The following is a 24638-nucleotide window of genomic DNA, read 5'->3' on the forward strand; positions in this document are numbered from 1 at the left end:
CTACTTTAGCCAACAAGCATGCTATTGTTGTTCTATACGTTTTGTGACTCCCTGTGCTCTGCTTTCAGTGCTGCTCCGTGCCTTAGTGCTTATCCTGTTCAGTGCGTTAATGCCCCCCCAATAATTATGCTTCTCGTAAAAGTGCCCCAGCAAATGCCCCCCCTCCCCTTTCACCCCTTTTCCTCTCCTCGTCGCCCTCCCGCTCCTTAGGATTCTGTTCTCACGCACCTGGTATTGCAATGCTTCTCCAGAAACGTGGCGGGCGATAGCGCTTCGTTTCCCCGGGTTTTCACGGTGCTATGGATTCCGTCCGTGGCGTTTGGTTCCCGTTGCTGGGTTAGAATCCTCACTCCGGACCACGGGCTTCCCTCGACCTCACGATCGTCTGCTGCACAGCCTCCTGTCTTGCTCTCCACGTCCTCCCGGTCGTCTTCTTCTCGTCCTCGCTCGCGATCCGTTTCCTTCTGGTCATCTTCATCTCCTCCTAGTACGGCGTCTGCTGGTACTGACGCTGCTTCTTTTGACCTCCCGGCTTCCCGCGGCTGGAATGGAACCAGCGAATCACGGGGAGGAAAAGCAGGAAGGCCGGGAGCAGGAATGGCAACGACAGCACAAGTCCGGTTCCTGTGCGGGCGGGGCACACTCAGCCCGTCACATACACTCCCCCTAGAGAGCGGCCGGTCGGGACACTCCGACGAAGGATAACGAGACAGGAAATCCGCATTTGTCATGTCGCTCCCCAGGAGGTGCTGAATCTGAAAGGAAAAAGGCTGTAAGGAAAGGAACCATCGCAAGATACAGGAATTTGTGTCCTTGTGCCGGGCGAGCCAGGTGAGAGGAGCATGATCTGTAACCAGGGTAAAGGTCCTGCCAGACAGGTAGTACCTAAGTGATTCAATAGCCCATTTTATCGCTAGGCACTCTTTCTCGATAGTGGGGTAGTGCCGTTCTCTTGGAAGGAGCTTCCTGCTGATATACAGAACGGGGTGTTGCGTCCCGTCATCCTGTTCCTGGGAAAAAACCGCCCCCAGACCCACATCGGAGGCGTCAGTTTGTAGGAGGAAAGGTTTATGGAAGTCTGGGAAACATAACACCCGAAATGAGGTGAGCATGGCTTTTAGTCTGTCAAAGCTCTTCAGTTCGAACGCAGTGGGTGTGGACAGGGAATTGGGACATGTCTTTTGTAATAGGTTAGTGAGAGGCTCTGCTATAGTAGAAAACTGTGGAATAAATCTTCGATAATAGCCTATCAATCCTAAGAAGGCCCTGACGTCTTTCTTTTTCTTAGGGAATGGTATGTTCCGTATGGCCTCTATTTTTTCAATCTGTGGGCTAACGCGACCTCCTCCCACTACGTAACCCAAATATTTGATGCTGGTTTGTCCTAAGCGACATTTCTCTGGATTTGCTGTCAACCGAGCTGCTCGTAAGGCCCGTAGAACGTTGTCTAAATGTGTCATATGGTCACCCCATGTTTTACTGTATATGACAATATCATCAAGATATGCAACTGCATATAGATGATGAGGCCGTAAGTGTCAAAGCCCAGCTCACCTGAGTTCTTGTTCAGTTCTGATGGAGGTTGAAGACAATCCGACCCCACCCTGAAACTGCTTGTTCCAGCACACTAGTTTTTAAAACAGTGCACTAAGAACAGAAGCTCAAGGGAAGGGGGGAAGTGGATAAAATAAAAAAAAGAGAGACAACACCGTTCTTGCGTTTCCACTGTTGAAGTGCTGCACAAATCTGCGGCCCTTTCTGACTTCTGTAGAAACTGGTGCCTCTTGGATCCTGGTCTCTAGTTTCCAGGTTTGGAATGTGTTACTGCTCTGGGATGTGTTTTCTATTACTGTAAAACTTTTTTCCCATATTTCCAGAATCTTTTATAAAACAAATACTGTACTTTTACATCAAAATACAGCATGTAATTTGTGCAAGTCCTTGATTTACTGTTTGCCTTGCTGTTAATGGTTTCCACTGTTCGATTCTTAAAAGTTCCATGAGGAAAAACAATGTTTGCTTCACAAAGTTCTGCAAAATATTCTTGTAACAAAGAGTTTGAATCACAATGTTCGTGGAAGGTATTTCGTTTCAAATTGTCTATACACGAATCCAGAAATTGTTGTCAAAGTTCTTTCAGGTAATAAAAGGTTTTGCACTTACTTGTTGCTGGCAAGAGATACTGATCAGTCTAACCTTGTCTTCTTTCTCTTTTGCAGGTTACTCATAGGAGAGAGGCTGAAGCAAGGAGGAACCGGAAACCGGAAGAAGGAAGAGCCAGAAGCTGCGCCCATTGAAGTCAATGAAAGTCTGTAAAGAGCAGGAGTGCCAGCGCCGAGGGATCTGTTCTCAGGTAAGCGGGAGGTAGACGAGCACAAGCACTGGGTGAGGCTCGGGGGATGCCTTTTATAGACAGGGCTGGGTGTGGTTTGAAGGGCTGGGTGTGGTCCTCACATGCTGCACATGTTCTTGGAAGGTGTGCAGACCTGGGTGTGGTTTGAAGAGCTGGGTGTGGTCCTCACATGCTGCACATGTTCTTGAAAGGTGTGCAGAGTTTCAGTTATTATGCAAATGATTTGGATTAACACATGGCCTAGGGAGGAGTGTTTTAAAGAAGCCTTGGTAAAAGCAATGCCCAATGTGTAAACAAAACAGCACATTAAACAACATACACAGAAGCCTAGGGGGGGGGGGGGGAAGGTGAGATAACAAGAAAGGCTTTCAATAGTAAGTTTAAAAGGGAGCTATTACAGAACCCACTAGTGAAGTGAGAGGGGACATGCTCTTTGCTGTGTACAAACCCTAACAGTTGCCCCCCTCAAAGGCCCTCCTACAGGACGGGGTTTTCCTGGATTTTTTAAATAAAACCGTCTAATCAGCTGTGGGGCATGTACATATGATGCTGGTTCCCATGAATTCTCAGATTCATCATATCCTTTCCATTCTACTAAATAAAACAGACGTCCACTAATTCTTTTTGAGTCTTTTATGCTTTTCACTTCATATTCCAGATTTCCCTTAATTGGTATGGGTGGAGGTGGTGGTTCAGGTCGGGTTTTTGAGTTGTACGGCTTAAGCAAGGACACATGGAATGTAGTATGTACTGGATATTCTTTTGGTAAATCTAATTTTACTGTTACCGGGTTTACTATGGCAGTAATACTAAAGGGTCCAATGAAACGTGGTTGCAGCTTTCGGGATCCCTCTATGTTTAGGTTCTTTGTAGAGAGCCATACCTTGTCACCAATTTTATACATTGGGGCCTCAGACCTGTGTTTGTCTGCTTGTCTTTTCATGCTTTCCTTGTACTTTAATAAATGTTTCCTGGCTTTGTCTTGTATGTCACCTAACCTCGTTAGTCTATCCGTTACTGTAGGCAACAGGGAATCTTCTAACAAAATGGGTATAGCTCTTGGATGATACCCCTGCAAGAAATAGAATGGTGAGCAAAGTAGAGCTGAATGCTCAGTATTATTATAAACAAACTCTGCTACAGGGAGAGCTTCCACCCATTCACTAGAATAATCAGCCAATAAACAACGTAGCGTTTGAAGTAAGGTTTGGTTCAGTCGTTCAGTCTGTCCATCTTTCTCTGGGTGGAAAGCAGTGGATAAGGCCACATCTATTTTCAGTTTTTCACATAATTTTTTCCAAAATCTGGAGTTGAACTGGCTCCCTCGGTCTGAAACCACTTTGCTTGGCAAACCATGTAAACGCACAATTTCCCTTATAAAAATATCGGCAAATTCTGCCGCCATGGGTAATTTCCGTAATGGTACAAAATGTGCCATTTTAGATAAAAAATCCACTATAACCAACACTGTTGTGAAGGATTTTACAGGTGGTAAACCTACAATAAAGTCTACGCTCACAGTGTGCCAAGGTTGTTTGGGTGTTGGCATTGGTATTAACAAGCCGTCAGGAGCCTTATGAGAAGATTTATGTCTTGCACAAATTGGACAGGTAGTGACAAATTGCTTAATGTCCTTTCTTATAGTGTCCCACCAAAAGTGTTTTTGCACATTTTCCAGGGTTTTTACCCAACCAGGATGACCTGCCAAGGGTGAGGCGTGATGCCAAATTATCACCTGTGTTTGTAATTCAGAGGTGGGCACTAACAGCATGTTGTCGTGATACAATAAACCTCGTTGTATTGTGTTATGGGAATCCTTTAACCAATCCTGAGGTGCTATTTGCATGTGTGCATTATATAGATCTGTGATGAAATCCTTCTGTTGTACTGGTGCCAACAACTTTTGGGGAGGAATAATGGGTTCTCCTATTTTATCTTGTTTCATGTCTGAGGTATGTCCGTATCTAGATAACACATCAGATTGAATTTGTTGTGCACCTGGTCTATAGGTTATAACAAAGTCAAATGTGCTAAAAAAATTTAACCAGCGCATCTGACGTGGTGTTAGTGCTTTAAGTGATCCAAAAAACTGTAGGTTCTTATGGTCAGAAAAGATTGTAACTGGGTACTTGGCTCCCATTAAATGGTGCCTCCATTCTGAAAAGGCTACTTTGATAGCTAGTAGTTCCCTTTCAGCCACAGTGTAATTTTGTTCAGCTGGCAATAACTTTTTGGAATAGAAGGCTATAGGATGTAACTGGCCATCTACTGCATCTCGTTGAGAGAGAACTCCTCCTAAAGCTACTTGTGAAGCATCCGCTTCAACAAAAAAGGGCAAGTCAGGATCAGGATGTTTCAGAATTGGGGCTGAAGTGAACTTTTGTTTTAGGGGTTGAAAGGCGTGTGCCGCCTCATCAGTCCAAAGAAATCGTTGCCCTTTCCGCAACAAGGTAGTTATTGGGGCCGCAATGTCTGCAAAATGTGCAATAAACCTCCTATAAAAATTGGCGAAACCCAGAAATTTCTGAATATCTTTTACAGAGGATGGTTCTGGCCAATCAGCAATAGCACTGATTTTCTTTACATCCATAGTTATTCCTTGAGGTGACAGGCAGTATCCTAAAAAGTCCACCTTGTTGACATTAAAAGTACACTTTTCTAACTTAGCAAAAAGATGATTTTCTTTTAACTTTGATAATACTGCATGAACATGTTGGGTATGTTCTTCTGAGTTCTTAGAGTAAATGAGGATGTCGTCTATGTATACTATGACACAAAAGTCCAGGAATTCGTGTAGGACCTCATTTATAAAGAACTGAAAGGCCGCAGGGGCATTACATAACCCAAAGGGCATTACTGTGTACTCAAATAAACCAAACTTTGTCTTGAAAGCTGTCTTCCACTCATCCCCCTCTTTTACTCGGACCAGGTGGTAAGCTCCCCGCAGATCTAGTTTAGTGTATACAGTAGAATGTCTTAATTGATCCAACAACACAGGTATTAGAGGAAGAGGATATTTATTCTTTATTGTAGCCTTATTTAGTCCTCTATAATCGATACACGCGCGCAGGGATTTATCCGGCTTCGGGATAAAAAAGAGTGGAGATGACACCGGAGATGTGGAATGACGGATGAACCCAGACTGTAGTAGGTCATCTAGGTAGGTTCTTAAGTATTTGGTTTCTTCGTCAGTCAAAGCAAATACTCTGTTATTAGGTAAAGGGGCCCCTGGGATAAGATCTATACGGCAGTCATAAGACCGATGTGGGGGCAGCACACTAGCCTTTACTGGATCAAAGACGTCTTTAAAGTCAGAATATTCAGGAGGGAGACTTGGTTCATCTTGTGTAACACTAGCACAGTGTAATACTGTGCTCTGTTCTGTACCTGCTTCTTGATAGCAATTGGTTCTACAGAAAGAGGAATCCAAAGTAACAGTTCTATTCACCCAATCAATTTTTGGGTTATGAGTTGTTAACCAGGGTACCCCGAGAATCAAACCAAAATTAGGAGTATCTATCAGATCAAAGCTAATCACCTCTGTGTGCCCGTTCTGACAGACCATAACAAGTGGACTTGTTTGTTTTGTGATTAATCCAGAGGTCAATTCTGACCCATCCACTGCACATACTGCTTCTGGACAAGGCTTTAGGCACATAGGAAGTCCTAAGATTTCAGCTAACTTATTATCCACAAAATTTCCTGTCGCGCCTGAGTCCAGTAGGACAGGGAGAGAATGCCTCACTTGGGTAGTAACAATTAAAACGACCTGAATTCTGAAATGTCTAGGTATGTGCGGTACCCTGAAGGCTGCAGCATTAGAGGTTTGATTAAGATGTTTTCTCGAACAAGTAACCTCTCCCCTTGTCGAGCTTAATCGTTTCCCGATTCAGTTGAGGAGGTGGAGGAAACAGCACCCTTTCGTGGAGTTTTAGGCTTTACTGGACATTCTCTGGCAAAGTGACCTGCCCTGCCACAATATAAACATAATTGAAATTTTCTCCTTCTTTCTTTTTCCTCTGATGTGAGTGGACCTCTGAGTGTCCCTATTTGCATAGGCTCTGGTTCAGGGAGTTTATTATCTGTGTCTTTCTTCTCGTGTCTAATAAAAGTTAACCGTGATTCCAGTTTGTATTTATCTCCCTTTCTTTCTCCTAGTCTATGTTCTAATTTCACAACTAAATCTACAAAGTCTGAATAGTCTTTTGGCAAATCAACGATATGAGCCAGCGCGTCTTTTAACTCGTCTCTCAAACCTTTATAAAAAAGGGAGACACGCTTTTCTTCTGGCCACTGTGTCTCGGTGAGTAAACGATTAAAACTAGTGAGATAGGTCAATAAATCCTTGTTACCTTGTTTAAGATTTAAAAGCTCATTATCACTTGCCTGCATGAAAGTGTGTTTTGCAAAAAGGCTGGTCATGGTACGTTTAAATTGATTCCAATTATGGAGGATGGGATCATCTCTATCCACGAAAGGAATTGACCAATTGGCTGCTGTGCCACCCAAATAAGACAAGACGAATGCCACTTTCGTATCATCAGTAGGGAACTGTTGTGGCTTACAAATGAAGTGTAATTGACATTGATTGATAAAAACATGGAATTTGTTACTATCTCCATGAAAACGTTCAGGTGCTGCTAAGGGCACAACATTAGGAACATTAACAATAACCTCAACTTGGGAAGGCAAAGTTGTATGTTTTGATGGCGCCCCTGTCTCTGAGGAGGTTTTAAACAAAGGCGTAGAAGCTGTGTTCCACTGAGATCCCCTAAATTTATACCTGCTTAAATCCTGTTTTAAAGAGGTATTCTCCATCTTTAATCTCTCTATTTCCTCTTGCATATATTGCAAGATGCCAGACACTGATTCATTATGAGCCAAGTCCTCATTTAGGGCCTGCGCCATATCCGTGACGACAATGCCCTCTATATCTTCCCCGGTATTCATCGTCCACCAGAACTGAAATTTTTTTAAAGGCTTGTGCTTCTGTCAAAGCCCAGCTCACCTGAGTTCTTGTTCAGTTCTGATGGAGGTTGAAGACAATCCGACCCCACCCTGAAACTGCTTGTTCCAGCACACTAGTTTTTAAAACAGTGCACTAAGAACAGAAGCTCAAGGGAAGGGGGGAAGTGGATAAAATAAAAAAAAGAGAGACAACACCGTTCTTGCCTTTCCACTGTTGAAGTGCTGCACAAATCTGCGGCCCTTTCTGACTTCTGTAGAAACTGGTGCCTCTTGGATCCTGGTCTCTAGTTTCCAGGTTTGGAATATGTTACTGCTCTGGGATGTGTTTTCTATTACTGTAAAACTTTTTTCCCATATTTCCAGAATCTTTTATAAAACAAATACTGTACTTTTACATCAAAATACAGCATGTAATTTGTGCAAGTCCTTGATTTACTGTTTGCCTTGCTGTTAATGGTTTCCACTGTTCGATTCTTAAAAGTTCCATGAGGAAAAACAATGTTTGCTTCACAAAGTTCTGCAAAATATTCTTGTAACAAAGAGTTTGAATCACAGTGTTCGTGGAAGGTATTTCGTTTCAAATTGTCTATACACGAATCCAGAAATTGTTGTCAAAGTTCTTTCAGGGAATAAAAGGTTTTGCACTTACTTGTTGCTGGCAAGAGATACTGATCAGTCTAACCTTGTCTTCTTTCTCTTTTGCAGGTTACTCATAGGAGAGAGGCTGAAGCAAGGAGGAACCGGAAACCGGAAGAAGGAAGAGCCAGAAGCTGCGCCCATTGAAGTCAATGAAAGTCTGTAAAGAGCAGGAGTGCCAGCGCCGAGGGATCTGTTCTCAGGTAAGCGGGAGGTAGACGAGCACAAGCACTGGGTGAGGCTCGGGGATGCCTTTTATAGACAGGGCTGGGTGTGGTCCTCACATGCTGCACATGTTCTTGGAAGGTGTGCAGAGCTGGGTGTGGTTTGAAGAGCTGGGTGTGGTCCTCACATGCTGCACATGTTCTTGAAAGGTGTGCAGAGTTTCAGTTATTATGCAAATGATTTGGATTAACACATGGCCTAGGGAGGAGTGTTTTAAAGAAGCCTTGGTAAAAGCAAGGCCCAATGTGTAAACAAAACAGCACATTAAACAACATACACAGAAGCCTGGGGGGGGGGGAAGGTGAGATAACAAGAAAGGCTTTCAATAGTAAGTTTAAAAGGGAGCTATTACAGAACCCACTAGTGCAGTGAGAGGGGACATGCTCTTTGCTGTGTACAAACCCTAACAGTAAGATTCTATCCATAAGTCTCTCGAAGGTGGCAGGTGCCCCATGGAGGCCAAAGGGTAGGACCGTGCATTGGTAAAGCCCTGAAGGGGTAGTAAAAGCTGTTTTCTCTTTGTCCTCTGTTCTCATAAGTATCTGCCAGTAACCTTTGTTAGGTCAAAAGTGGATAGGTATCTGGCTTGGCCCAACCTTTCAATGAGCTCGTCAATACGTGGCATGGGGTAGGCGTCAAAATGGGTTAGTTCATTAACTTGTCTATAATCTACACAAAACCGGGTACTCCCATCCGGCTTGGGAACTAAAACCACCGGTGAGCACCAGGGACTGGTTGATGGCTCAATTATACCAGCCGCCAGCATGGACTGTACTACTTGTTCCATTATAGCTTTCTTGGCTTCCGGAATGCGATAAGGCCTCTGTCTGGATACCTTATCAACTTTGAGCCGGATAGGATGTTGCACCAACTCTGTTCTACCAGGGACCTTAGAGAAGACTTCTTGGTGACTGGTTATTAGTCGGGTAAGTTGGAGACATTAGGTCTCGGTTAATGTGGGATTTAACCATGGTCTTGGTGTATCATGACGGGTGTGGGTGGAGAGAGAGGGATATGGGATTTCCTCTGCAGGATCGTGTGCAATCTACCGGATAGGTTGCCCGCCTGAGGGCTCTTGCCATCTTTTTAGGAGATTAATATGGTAAACCTGTTCTCCTCCACTTCCTTGGGGAATGGCTAGTTTAAAAGTGGTGGGGTTAATTTGTGCAATTACTTCATAGGGTCCCTGCCATCGAGCTAACAATTTGTTGTCACTACTGGGAAGGAGGACAAGGGCCTTGTCTCCTACTGTCAAGCTACGAACTGCGCTTCTAGCGTCATATCCCTGTTTCTGTTTCGTCTGTGCTTCTCGTAACGCTGCGTGGGCCTCTTCCCACACTGTATGCAGATTGTCTCGCAAGTCTTGAGCATATGATAGGAGATCTTTTATTTCTTCCTCTGTAGTTTCCCATTGTTCGGCCAACATGTCAAGCAGTGTACGTGGTTGTCTGCCGAATAGCATTTCAAAAGGGCTATGTCCCAGGGAAGCTGGACATGGGTACGAATTGCGTATAATACGTGAGGTCATTTCTTTTCCCAGTCCTTACCAGTGTCCGATATGCTTTTTCTGAGGAGAGACTTAATAGTTCTATTGTACCTTTCTACTAGTCCATCTGTTTGAGGGTGATAAACAGATGTCCTGATTTGTTTCACCCCGAGTGAGCGACTCACATCGGACATGAGTCTAGACATGAAAGGGGTCCCTTGGTCTGTGAGGATTTCTTTAGGGAATCCTACCCTGGAAAAGAACTCGATCATTGCCTGGGCAATGGCTTTGGTGTGCATGCTCGGGATGGGAATTGCTTCCGGATACTGGGTAGCATAGTCCACCAATACTAACACATATTGCCGGCCCCTGACTGAGGGTGTGAGAGGCCCTATAATATCCATTCCAACCCTGGAAAATGGGGTATCGATAATCGGAAGGGGTTGGAGGGGAACAGGTTTATGTGGAGAGGGATTATACAGTTGGCAATTGGGACATTCCGTACAGTGCTTACGGATCTCCCCGAACACCCCAGGACAATAGAAACGTCTCAGCACTGCTTCCTCTGTCTTTTCTCTTCCTAGATGCCCTTCCCCATTGTCTCCATGGGCTAGGTGCAACACTTGCTGTCTGTGACTCCTAGGAACAACTAATTGTTTGGGTTTTCCTCCCGTTGTTGTGGGTTTCCTATATAATAAATTATTTCGGATTAGAAATTTAGGACCTACCCCCTGCTGTTCAGAAGACAATGCTTGTTGCCAAGCGTGTTTCAAAGAGGGATCCTCGTGTTGCTTCTGCTGAAATTCTCCCGCCACAGTGCAGACTCTACTGTCCTTCCCTGGTCTGTCCCCTTTTAGTTTGTTCTGGGCATACAACTGTCGTTGTTCTTGTTTCTGTTTTTTACTTAGGATAGCCCGAGTGGGTTTTTGTTCTTCCGTATCTGACCCACTAGGTCCCTCCTCCCACCAGGTCTTCAAGGTATGTTCACGTCCGGCTTTCTATAGGAGAGCGGGGAAGTCCTCATAATCAGTTCCAAGGATTATGTCCTCACCTAGTTGGGAAAGTACCCCCACTCGTAATGTCTCATTTTTATTTCTCCAATTCAACCATATGTTAGCCACGGGATAATACCTTTGATCACCATGCACACAGGCGATTAAGACCTGGGTGTGTGGATCTTCCTGACCGGGTAGTACTAGAGGCTGCCGGATTACACTCTGGATACATCCTGAGTCAATTAACACTGTTCTTTCCACCTCATTGACAACAACAGAGAGGGTGTACTTGGGTTTCTCCCCTCCCGACCAGAAAACACTCCCTCTCGTCAAACCAATTTCCATGGGTTCCTCGGTCTCCTTTCTGTGTGGGCAATGTCTGGCAATATGGCCCCATTCTGAACAGTGATAACACTGGGGGCCTGTGCTTGGATAGCTGGGAGCCGCTGCAGTGGCCGGTTGAGAACGTTCTGGACCATGTATCGGGCCGCTCTATGAGTGATGCTTTTGGTGATGGTGGGTTGTACCGGGGGAAGAGGTGGTGGTCTGCTGGCTATGATAGGCGCAAGCAAGGTCCACAGCGGTTTCGTTAGTTAGCCCCGGATGTTGCCTGACCCAGTTCCATGTTGTAGAGGGCAAGGCCTCGAGGTACTGTTCCAGGACTATGGTATCAAACATTTCCTCTCTGGTTTTGTCTGTGGGGTGCAGCCATCTCCCTGCAGCATGCTGGACTTGGTAGTACAAGGTTCGAGGGTTTTCCTGATATTGCCACTTTACTTGGCAGAACCTTGTGCGGTAGTTTTCGCTATCCAATCCAACCCGTTCCAAGATGTTTTTTTTGAGTTCTTTATAAGATAAAGTGCTGCCTGGATTGATAGCCTGGTAAGTAGTCTGCAGATGGCCTGTGAGAAGGGGGGCTATATACTGACCCCACTTCTCCTCTTGCCAATTCTCCGTACTGGCAACCCTCTCAAAATTTGTGAAGAAAGCGTCGGGGTCCTCTGGTTCTTGGTAACGCTGTAGTACACTACTTGGTACATTAGGGTGTACTTTTGTATGGGCGATTGTGTCGGTAAGTTTCCCCAGGGCCGTCTCGTGTACCAGCTGGTTGTTTGCCATAATTGTCGCTTGACTCTTCAGGGCTGTCTGTAACGCCTCACGTTCTTCTTTGCCTTCTTTCATCTACTGTTCCCATACCAGATGGAGGTGCCGCTGCCCTCCTGCCAACTGGGCTATCATCTCGGCCATGGTTGCCTTTTCTTCCATGGTGGTCCTCAGGATCCCACTTCTGACACCACTTGTGACGTACTCGGCATATAGGGAATACTCGTGAGTCGGTTGCCGATGAGTTATATATAATTTTTATTGATTGATAATAGGATGGAGTCTCTCAGTTTATTCTCTTCTTTTGGCTCTGGTTATTCTCCTGTTTTCTTTCTTCTAGCTTTTTAGGATGCTGTTCTCTTGGACTGCTCTTCTCAGTCTTCTCTTTGGTTCCCTTCGTCTCACAGGTTCCCCAGGAAACGCATGCGGAGAGACAGAAAGATATACCGGTACGTGTTTTGATTATATGTTCCTTGTAATCTTCCTTTCGTCTATCTCTTCCCCTGCCTATTGCAGTCGCCTTTGCTCTATTCTACCTTCCTCTAGTCTCCTCTATTCTTGGTTCTCTCTTTCTAGGGAGGTGTCTCTTCTTACTTTAGTCTTTTCCCTTGTTCTTCTCCAGCTTTAGCCAACAAGCATGCTATCGTTGTTCTATACGTTTTGTGACTCCCCGTGCCCTCTTTCAGTGCTGCTCTGTGCCTTAGTGCTTATCCTGTTCAGTGTGTTAGTGCCCCCCCAATAATTATGCTTCTCGTATAAGTGCCCCAGCAAACGCCCCCCCCCTTTCATCCCTTTTCCTCTCCTCGTCGCCCTCCCGCTCCTTAGGATTCTGTTCTCACGCACCTGGTATTGCCACGCTTCTCCAGAAGCGTGGCGGGCGATAGCGCTTAGTTTTCCCGGGTTTTCACGGTGCTATGGATTCCGTCCATGGCGTTTGGTTCCCGTCGCTGGGTTAGAATCCTCACTCCGGACCACGGGCTTCCCTAGACCTCACGATCGTCTGCTGCACAGCCTCCTGTCTTGCTCTACACGTCCTCCCGGTCGCCTTCTTCTCGTTCTCGCTCGCGCTCCGTTTCCTTCTGGTCGCCTTCTTCTCCTCCTAGCACGGCGTCTGCTGGTACTGACGCTGCTTTCTTTTGACCTCCCGGCTTCCCGCGGCTGGAATGGAACCAGCAAATCACGGGGAGGAAAACCAGGAAGGCTGGGAGCAGGAATGGCAGCGACAGCACAAGTCCGGTTCCTGTGTGGGCGGGGCACACTCAGCCCCTCACAGGTGTCTAGCTATCAAAGAGTTTTCATTGATTTATAATGAGTTTTACATTTTTTTCACAATGGAAAGGCCCAGTAAAATCCCTTGCAAGAATAAGTGTTTAATACAACATCAAGTTGAATTGCTCCCCTTGAAAAATCTCCCCACCCTCAACCCAATTTTCCTCGGATTTATCAAGGGATATTATATCAATTTGTTTATGATGGAGTTAATTTTAATGAGAAAAGGCTGTTCTGATGAATCTTGCTCCCCTTAAACCTTATGACACAACACTCCAACCTATGCATCCTCTGTCACCTAAACATATGGTTTGACAAACCCAATATGCCGCATCCAAGAACTATCAGCACTGGCCTAGACACACTTAGCCTGCATCAGATCTTCTACAAAACCCACACACATTGCTGGAAACATCCTAGATGTCATTTTTGCAAATCAAGAACTAATTACCTCTTAAAGGATTACTCCAGCCACATGGTCAGACCATCATCTGGTAACTTTCCAACACAAAACACCACAAATCAACACACCTAAGGCCCCCATACATGCATCCATTTATCGACTGTAGAACAAACCCAATTTTGAATACTTAGAAACACAACTAACTTCCAACATAGATCTAGACACAATACATTCCATTCAAAGATTTTGAGTGGCTCCATGAAGTGCTTGATATCCTATTACCACTAAGAACAACAGAACAGGAAAAAACAACAAGCCCCTAAGGCCCCCATACATGCATCCATGTATAGCATGTGGAACAAACCCAGTTTTGAATACTTAGAAACACAACTAACTTCCAACACAGATCTAGACACAATACATTCCATTCAAAGATTTTGAGTGGCTCCATGAAGCGTTTGATATCCTACTACCACTAAGAACAACAGAACAGGACAAAAAAACAAGCACTTTGGAGGAATGCAGAACTTAAAAAGATAAAACAACAGATTTCAAAGCTGCAACACAGCTGGCTCAAAACAAATAGTAATCAAGACAAACTTCACCTATACAAACAACACAATATACAAGTCAACAATGAAAAAAGATAAAAAGTTACTATTCAGACAGAATTCAAAATATTAAGGGGATCATTTTGACCCTGGCGGTCCGAGACCCCCAGGGCTAAAATGACGTAAGCACCGCCAACAGGCTGGCGGTGCTTCCAGACGGATTACGACCGCGGCGGAAGCGCCGCAGTCGCACCGCCGGGGCCGGCGGTATTCCGGCACTTTTGCCCCGGCGGTGATAATCCGCCAGGGCAGCGCTGCTTGCAGCGCTGCCCTGGGGATTACGAGTCCCCGACTGCCAGCCTTTTTCTGGCGGTTTGCACCGCCAGGAAAAGGCTGGCGGAACGGGGAGTCGTGGGGCCCCTGGGGACCCCTGCACTGCCCATGCCACTGGCATGGGCAGTGCAGGGGCCCCCTGACAGGGCCCCATGCAGCTTTTCACTGTCTGCTATGCAGACAGTGAAAAGCGCGACGGGTGCAACTGCACCCGTCGCACGGCCGCAACACTGCCGGCTCCATTTGGAGCCGGCTCCTATGTTGCGGCCGTGATCCCCGCTGGGCCGGCGGGCGGAAACCAGGTTTCCGCCCGCCGGCCCAGCGGGGATCTCCAAATGGCCGTGGTGGGGGTGCGGCCGCATTGGCGGCTGCACGGCGGTCAGATCTTGGCGGGCGGTCAGATCTTGGCGGGCGGCTGATGCCGCCCGCCAAGGTCATAATGACCCCCTAAATGTGCAAATAAAGAATTTTATAAACTTCTTACAGAATTTTGTAAACCTAAATGCACAGAAGGTACTCATCCAATGACTCAAGAATTTATTAACAAAATGGAAAATCATTACTCAACCAAAGCAGACATGTTGGACTCCTTTTTAAAAAAGAGGAAAACCACCCGCACTAATCGATTTCCAACAATCCCCTCCAAGGATAGGCTGCCCCAGCCTCTCAATTCCTTCAGAAAACTATCACAAAGTGAATTAATCAATCTGGTCAAAGCAAGCAGCCAGCCGGCTGCCCTTCTGACCCTCGTCCACCACAAATCTTCAAGAACATTCTTTTAATTACCTCTGCTGCCACACCGGTAAGACAAATCAATAATTCTTCAACTACAGGAATCTTTCCAGAAGACTTAAAAAAGACATACATACTATCATTATTAAAGAAAACAAACCTGGACCCGCATGACCCAAACAACCACAGACCGATTACAAATGGACCTTTCCTGGGCAAACTGATACAGCATTCACCCTGATGTCACAATTCTTTGAAGATAACTTCATACTTTCCGACTTCCAAATAGGATCCCATCCAGAAAGAGGCACAGAACCTGCCCTCATCACCATCTGAGAAGACCTTAAAACATAGTGGACCAGAACAGAGTCGCTGCCCTATCTCTCTTGGACCTTTCAGCTGCCTTTGACACAGTTGACCATGACGCTCTAATCCTATGACTCTACAAAACCAGCATAGAGGGGACAACTCTTCACTAGATCACATCCTACCTTCAACACAGGTCAAATGGCCTCCACTCTCCCCTTTTTAATACAAAACATACTTCACAAAAGCAGGGGTCCCTCAAGGCTCTATCATCTCACCCATGCTTTTCAACATCTACATGAAGACATTACTGGCAATGGTCAACGAATTTCACCTAACATGCTATAACTATGTACATGCTTCACAAGTCCTTCGTCAACTGGAAAGTCCTAAAGACATTGGAAACTCAAAAATCTTCAGTTGCAACAGAGCCAGTGATCAGTGGATGACATGGAGCCACCTTAAATTGAATGCTTCCAAAACCAAACTACTCATATGAGGCGAGTGGAAAAATGATGACTCACTCTGCACCTGGCCTGACGATCTGGAACCACCTCCTAAAGTATCTAAGGAGGTAAGAAACCTTGGAATTACCATGGACTCATTATCAATGAATGCCCAAGTGACAAGTTAGCAAGATCCAGCTTCATTACAATGAAAGCTCTGCAACACTTCTTTCCTCAACTAGGGTTTCCAGTCAAGGTCCGAGCTACTATCTCTCTTGTACCGTCTAAACTTGATTACACCAATGGCCTCTACCATGGATTATCGTTAACAACTATGAAAAAACTACAAAGCATTCAGGCCTCTGCTGCCAGACTACTCCTGAATGAAAAACCACAAGCCCACATCTCCCATGCCTTGAGGGCCCTACATTGGTTACTTGTTGCCAGAAGATCCACATTCAAGCTGCTTTGTATCACATACAAAGCAATACAAGGAAGAGGACCACTTTGCATCAGAAATAAAATCATCAGATACATACAAGAACAGAGATTGGCACCTTGCCTCAAAACAAGAGCATACAAGAAAAAAAATCATGGGTGGCACAACTTTCTCTGTTGAAGAAGCCAAACCATCCAATTCATTACCTCCAAACATAAGAGCCACCGATAACTATTTTATCTTCAGAAGACTACTCAAGCGTTGACTCTTTCCTACATGACCACCACACTCATGCACACATAATACAGCATATGCCTGTGCATGAAAGCATGTATAATTTGATTATATGTATTATTTAGGTATGTTATTTAGGTAGGTTATTTAGGTATGTGCTTTTTGTTTGTACAAATATATTTTATTTATGTTAAAAAAAATATAGATATTCTTTAGGTCTACTAAACAACTACATATAGTACTTATGATTAACACACAAAGACACACACTCATATATAAATATATATATATATATATATATATATATATATATATACACATATATATATATATATGTATATATATATTATTTTATGCTTAACATGTATATAGGTCACTGCATAGTTTTCATATAAGATATTTGATTAGATGCTTATGGTTCTCTGTTTATTTTATTTATCTATCACAATATATAAATATGATCATAACAATTGAATTTAAGGGTGTTTCACTATTAAAATATTGAGAAATACATAAAAAAAATAGAAAAATTCAATACATATCTATCTATCTATCTATCTATCTATCTATCTATTTATCTATCTATATATATTTAATAAAAATACACAAATAAGTTAGCATTTACATACATCAATACTGAAATGTCTGAATTTTTAATAATCTATTGATACTTGGACATAGTGAACTTTATACAAAACAATTTTATATCTCTTTATTATTTTCCTTATACATATAAACCCTTTCTATGTAGTTACATATACACATACACTATCTAGACTCTTCTTCCTCTATTCCTCCTTGATCCTACTCAGACTAACAGACTTACGTGTCCATCACTCAAATTAACAATTTATATTTCCCTATACTAATCCAGCACTAATCCTTTGGGTTCAGGAGTAGCATGCTACTTGCCGAAAAGCACTTCAATGCCTTCTCAGGGGTAGTAAGTGCTACATAAATACAAGAGAGAGAGCCTGTGGATAGTGCCCTGTCTCCTGTTTTGTCTGCCTCCCTTCCTTTCAGTCTCACCGTCTGTCCACCTTTCCACACCTCTCTGCTCCTTAGACTGACTCCTCACTGCTGCCAGATAGCTGGGTCAAATAACTGGTGGCACCGGTGCCTTAGAGTGTGGTGCAGACATTTACTGGTATCTTAGGACACAACAGGGCACTCTTAAAAGCCTGCCATTAAGCATGCTTCACGTGCCACAGGACCTGGGAGTCAAAGAGTGGGGCAGCAAGCACCAGAGGGAGGAAGCCAATGTCCAGTGTGCCTTGGAGTGCAGTGCACCTGATCCTTCTGTCCTTCACGGCCCTTGGTTCCCAGCACCAGTGTGGCTCTTTAGCCTGAAGGAACACAAAGGAGTTGAATGGCTGAGAGGAAGCAGTGCTAATGCAAGCATCAGGAATGACAAGTAAGAAGTGGGTGATTTGAGGGGTTTGATTATGAATTGGTCATGGACCAAGTGATAATGCACTGTAATAATCCTAATTTACAGGACGTATTATGGGTCTGTGGCAAGTCTATTTCGCAAGATACTTCTTTTATTTGTTAGGCTGAACCCACTTCCAGGTGGGCTGTAAATAGTGTGTACAAGTAAAAAGAAGGTGGGGAAAATATATTCAAAGTAGTTAACAAGAAGGTTGACATGAAAGATGAACAAGTGCATGGTAACAAGAAAGGGGTGAAAAACATGAGAAAATAAGAAAGGAAGATTTCAAGGGTAAATGTTATCTCTATGGAAGCCCTACTTATATGGCACATGATAAGAGATGTCCTGCACTTGGTCAAAAGTGTTCTAAGTGTGGAGTTAAAGAGTTAAAGGACACTTGCAAGGATTTGTCACTAATCTAAAGTAATCAAGTGTGTGGTTGATGAGTGGGATCAGGATGAAGATCAATTTAGTTCTGATAAGGAGTACCCACAAATGCTGTGTGTACAAGACAGTTTGATGGAAAGTAGTGGACACAACAGAAAAAAAATAACAATCTGAGATATGATGGCAGGTGGAGTTCATGTATAATTGGTGGCCAACTCAAAGTCACTGTATACAATTACTAATAAAGAGATTTGCACAAATCTTTTTAGCCCGAAGCTGGGGTCCACTGTGAAAAAAACTGATATTAAACCCTAGAGCTTCACAAAAAAAACCATCAATCTCCTTGGGTTCAGTAAATTGTTATTTAAGTTTAAAGGCAGGAAGGCTGACTGTAAGATGTATGTAGCTTAGAGTGGACCATCAGTCCAGAGATGGTGGGATCAGGGAGAATTGGGCATTTTACTTGAAACCATTAGCCCGGACCCTATGTTGATTGTGAAGAATGACATGCAAGAGGAAGATATGTTTGTTAATGATTTTCCATCTGTATTTTCTGGCAAAGTCAGAGAATTGAAACAATTTATCCACAAAATAGTATTAAAAAAAGATGCACACCCCTATATAAAGTAAGAAACACTCCCCTTAGTGATGTGAAGAAGTGATTTGGGAATTGAACAAGTTGGTGGAATCAGACATTACTGAGCAGTTGGAATATTCCGATTGGGTGGCTCCTCTGGTCATAGCAAGCAAGGTGAATGGTCAGATTCAACTATGTGTGGATTTAAGGGATTAAACAGAAATATCTTTGTGGACATGTTTCCCTTACCCCGCATAGGTGAACTGCTAAGAGTAATAAAATGGAAGAACTAGTTTAACACAGGCCTGACTTCAGCAGATTACCAGGTACTTTTGCATCAAGATGGTAATCATTTTACTGCTTTTATCACAACATAGGGTGTTTTCAGGTCAAAAGGATACCATTCAGCTTGGCATCGACCTCTGCAATATTACAGCGTCTCATGTACCACTTGTTTCAAGGAAAAAAATATTTTTTTATAAGATGCCTTTTTAATAATGGGAAATAAACAGGGTGGAACATGACGAGGAGTTAAGAGTAGTATTACCAATTCTAGAGGATTATTGGTTGACCACAGAGGTGACTAAATGCAAGTTTGAAGAAACAAAGTGACAAATTTGGGACATGAAGTAGTTCCAAAGGCATCATCCCCAAAACAGAAATGGTTGAAGCAATTAAACAGGCTCCCACCCCACAGGCTAAAGATGACGTGTGATCCTTTTTAGGATTGGAGGAAAGGGCAGTACATTTGTATGGATGTGTGAATGTCAAAAGGCAATTGAAAGTATAAAAGAGGACATATGTACAGCACCAGCTCTACAGGGGTTTGATCCTAGATGTAGAAGTTTCATCACGACAGATGTCAGTGGGAAGGCTCTTTGGGCAGGTCTGTCTCAATTAAACAAAGATAGAACAGAACACATTGTTGCTTTTGCATCCCGAGCTCTAACCCCAAAAGAGGAGAAGTACTCTGCTAAAAAAAGAGAGTCTTTAGAATGTGTATAGGGTATAAAACATTTCAGGCAGTTCATTTGTGGAACTAAAGTGGGAGTTAGAAGTGACCATGAACCCTTAACCCAAGTTCTCACTTCACAGGGGCTCAATAGTGTTTCACCAGGGAAAACCAGGTTGAATATGCAACTGTTAGACTACATGTATAAAGTCTGTTATGTGTCAAGAGCGTGCAACAAAATTGCAGATTTTCTTAGTAGGTTACCATTGCCCATAAAAGAAGACATGAGTAATGAGTGGAATGAGTGTTTAGTAGAAATTGTATTTTTGGAGGAGTCAAAGAGCATTGATACTGAAGTATGGTTAGCAGCATAATAACAAGATTTTATGCTAGCTAAAGTCATTATGTATGTCAAGGGGGGTTGGCCAGAAAAAAAACTTTTAGAACAGAATTTTGCTACATTTTGGGAAGTGAGAAATGAATTGACTGTGGAGGAAGGATTCTTATTGATGAGTGGTAAACTGATTCCGCCTATGGACCTACATGAGAAGATTATTAATCTATGCCACAAAGGTCAGCTAGGCATTGTAAAAACCAGAAGTAGAGTTCAACAATCCTATTGGTGGTGGTGGCCTGGAGTAGATAGGGAGATTGAAAAAATAATAAGGGAGTGCATAAAATGTATAAACTACATTCCACTAAAGTTCCACAAACGCCTTGGGAAAGGATAGGGTCGACATCTTCGGACCAGTTCAGGATAAGTATGACATATTCAGTTTCATCCTGTTGGCCGAAGAAATGTTTACAAAATGGCCAGAAATCAAAATTGTTCATATAGCAGATACTTGGGCAGGTGTGAAGTTCTTAGGCAGAACCTCTCTGCAGAAAATGTCTTCCAAGGTAGTGGTTAGTGACAATGGAGGGCAATTAATTTCTGATGTCTTCAAAGAATTCATGTAAAAACTGGGGTAGAACACAAATCCATGGCACTTTACCACCCTGAAGGGAATGGTAATGTTGAACGGTTTAAGTGAGTTATACAAGAGATCATTGAATTGTCAAACAGTAACAACATGAATTTGGAAAAAGAACTAATGAAAACTGTAGGGCCTTTCGGACTGGCTCAGTGATCATTGCCCTTTTGAACTGATGAGAGGGAGAACATTCCACACTAAAGACATAATGGGATGGTTAGCCAAGGCTAAAAAAACTTGAATGGCCACCCACTGGAACAAGAGCCAGGATGAAAAATAATCAAGTGAAGTAGAAACATAGATATGACTCATTGCATGGAGTAAGAAAGTCAACCTTAAAGTAGTGGATTTTATAAAGGGGAAGAAAGGAAGACTAGTTAAAAAAGGAGAGAGTAGATTTGTGGAACCTTAGCAGGTTGAACAAGTTCTTTGCAGCTCAGCATTGCTGAGTGATGGAAAAATTTGCCATGCAAAAAGATTGTCATTGTTTAAGGGAGACACAATTAATACTGTACCTAAATTCAGAAAATATGATTGGGTAAACAGTGCAATTCCCAGTATGAGAAGTCCTCGCCAGTTGTACAATGTCCCACAAAGGAACCTGATGGAGGAAAAGGTTGGGAGGAATGGTAACATAATCAGAAAAGGAGAGAGTTTAGCAGAAGAACACATTGTTACCAGGTCAGGTAGAGCTGTTTTGAAACCAAGATGCTATGATGACTTTGTAGCAGCTAGCACTAGCATGTATGTAGATTCTTTAGTAATCCTTGCATTCTTGCATGGGTCTTGTTTATTCATTACAATTTTATTTTTCAATATACATATAAAACCATTTCAGTATAACCACTTGTTAACCATGTCTTGTGTTGTGTTTATTTAGCATGGCACTTCTTAGAGAATGTTGGTATGGCATGGAATGTGAGAGTGGACTCTAGAATGTAATGTACTCAGTATGTGTGGATTGCTTGAGAGAGGACCACAGAGACGTTTGGAGGTTTAGGATGAACTGATGCCAGGGGTTTGGGCTACAAGAATAAAGCCTCAAAAGTACATTGGTGTGGTGTTTTATTTGGACTCAACACCTTGCAAGCTCATGGGATGAAAATGGGGGCCCAACAAAATGAATAGATAATGCCCAAATACACACATACTACATTTTTGGTTAAATTATTGAGCTGATGCCTTCACAAGGACTCAAATAAATAATGATGGCTAACCCAAAGCCGGAAACTGATTGTTTTATTTTCGCAGTTCACTAAGAGCACAAAAACAAGCACCAGGCTCATTGAAGAATGAGGACATACAATTGGAAACATAATACTACTTAAATATACTACATTGAAATTGTTACTGGAGATTCTTATGGCTGTGGAAACAGTATCAGGGGAAAGGAGTTCTCTATAGACAGGAATAAACAGAAACAAAGTTAATTTGCCCTTAAAATAAGTGCCCACACTCTTAAACACAAGTCACCCCAACACTTGGGCTGAACCGCGTAGAATTTGAGATCCAACTAAAACCAATTCTGTGCTGTCCCAGATTGCATGTGAAGCCCCATTAAAAACGTCATTTACATTTACTTCTTGAAATCATGTGCAAAGAGGATTCAACACTGAACTGTCAGTAAATCCACATAGAAAACAAACCCCTAAACATAATAGGCTACAGCATCCTCTTGGCCGCTCCAGAGAATAAGTATGTCAAGGGTAGCAACCATCAATCCAATCTAGTTATTGGCAGTTTAAGTTAAAAATGCCAGTGAAGGCCCCTTGCTAGCAGACTGTTTATTAACTAAGGGCCGTATTATGAGTTTGGTAGTCTTGCAACCACCAAAGTCGCGGTGGGGGTCTGACTGCAAGATTACAACCACCCGCCACCACTGCCGGGATCACGAATCCTGATGAGGTGGCCGTGGTCAGAGTTGTGATCAGCCACGGCAGCGCTCATGGCAGCACCACCATGCTGCTTACGAGTCCACTTTCTGCCAGCCTTGCCATGATGGTTTAACTGCTATGGAAAAGCTGGCAGAAAGCCAGTGGTAGGGGCCACAAGGGAGCCCCTGTACTGCCTATGCCTATACTGTGACATGGGCAGTGCAGAGGCCCCCCTGCCAGCACCCACAGAATGTGCACTGTCTGCACTGCAGACAGTGCGCATTCTGAGGGTGCTCTTGTGCAGCGGCATTGGCCTCGGCTCCTCAAGGGAGCCGAGGCCAATGCTGTGGCACTGTTTCTGCCAGGCTGACCAGCGGAAACGTTGTAATACAATGTTTCTGCCGGTCAGCCCGGTGGAAACATTGTAATATGACTGGCGGAGGCCACCAGCTTGATGACGGCCTCCTCCCCACAGCTTTGGCGGTCGGCTGGTCCGACCGCCAAAGTCCTAATGAGGCCCTAAGTCTGTCAGAGGCTAAGAATTGTATTGTAAAATGGCTGAAACGCAGAGAAATTCAGGTTTGCAGTTCTGCCAGTTCATGCGCACACTGCAAAATGTTACCCAAGTAAGTACAATATAGCACGTGCAGTTGCAAATTTGGAGGGGCTGGAAACAGTCAGCCATTACATGATATTTTGCACACAAACACTAGCACTGAAAAGGTGCACACTTTACCCACATTTGAAACAAAACAGTGTTAAAAACTGCAAGGCCTTGATGAAGCTAAGCCATTCCCAGATGTGGCCTCGATTTTTCTTACTGTCACAGCTTACATATCCTCAGCATGTCGTCTTCCTAGGCATGTGTCTCGGCCATTGTTGTCACTTTCCAAAAAGTACACCTTGAGACCTTTTTTATTTAAAAAAAAACTGTTATCATATTTCTATTTCTCTCTAACATTTGTTTTTATCCAACCCAAATTGGTATTAGATAACTTAAACGATTGCTTGTTTTTAATTGCATGGTTTTTAGCTAACCAAATAAATTAAAGAGAAAATGGCACGTGATGTATCTACGTGGCAATGTGGTACAGTGAGCTATAGCAGAAAAGGATGTTAGCTTTTACCATATATTGTTCTAAATGATCCAACTGTAAAACTGCAGATGGCGCCAATCTGTGTTCTAATGTCTGAAATGCTTCTTCAGAGGACCAAAAGAGATTTTGTAACAATTTTGTGATTTAATTTACAATGGCAGAAAAATCTATATAATTCATCTATATTCGCCTATAAAGCTCAGGAAACGATTGACCACTTTTTTCTCTAGGCGGAGATGGCAACCTATTACATGTGCCAACCTTCTTTGGGTACATCTTAAATCTCTAATATGGGATAAAAAAATAATAGAATTCTACTGGAGCTACAAGATGGGTGCATTCACACAATGTTAACGTCCGTCATTTTTCTGGGTGAAGGTAAAATCCACATGCCATATGTGTTGCTTTCCGTGTACACACATTTTAAGATATTGCCAATATGCACATCACACACTCATTAGTACATTTGCTGAGGGCCTAGTGTATACAAATATGTAATGTTGTTGTTCTGCTGCACAGGTTAAATGGCCTGAAAGGTACTCCAACTGTTTTTGAAGGAAAGACAGTCTTCCATTCTCCCCTTGCCTTACTGTCACAGTTTGTAAGCATCTCTCAGACCACATTTTACACAAACTGAGGCTATTTTAACTAGCTCGAAAAGGGCAGAGATCAATGGGGCAGGGTTTCAGTCTTTAACAATCACCCAAGCCGAAGCTCGATGATAAATGCAAGCGCAAAAATATCCATCCCTGATTGCACCTGACTTTGAACTTTATTTAGTGGCAGTCCAGATACAGTTGGTGACCAGGTGGCTAGATGGCGTGCACCTACAGAAAACAGGAATGCTTAGAACCATACAAGATCT

This window comes from Pleurodeles waltl, chromosome 6, assembly GCF_031143425.1.
Source record: "Pleurodeles waltl isolate 20211129_DDA chromosome 6, aPleWal1.hap1.20221129, whole genome shotgun sequence".
Classification (NCBI taxonomy): Eukaryota; Metazoa; Chordata; class Amphibia; order Caudata; family Salamandridae; genus Pleurodeles; species Pleurodeles waltl.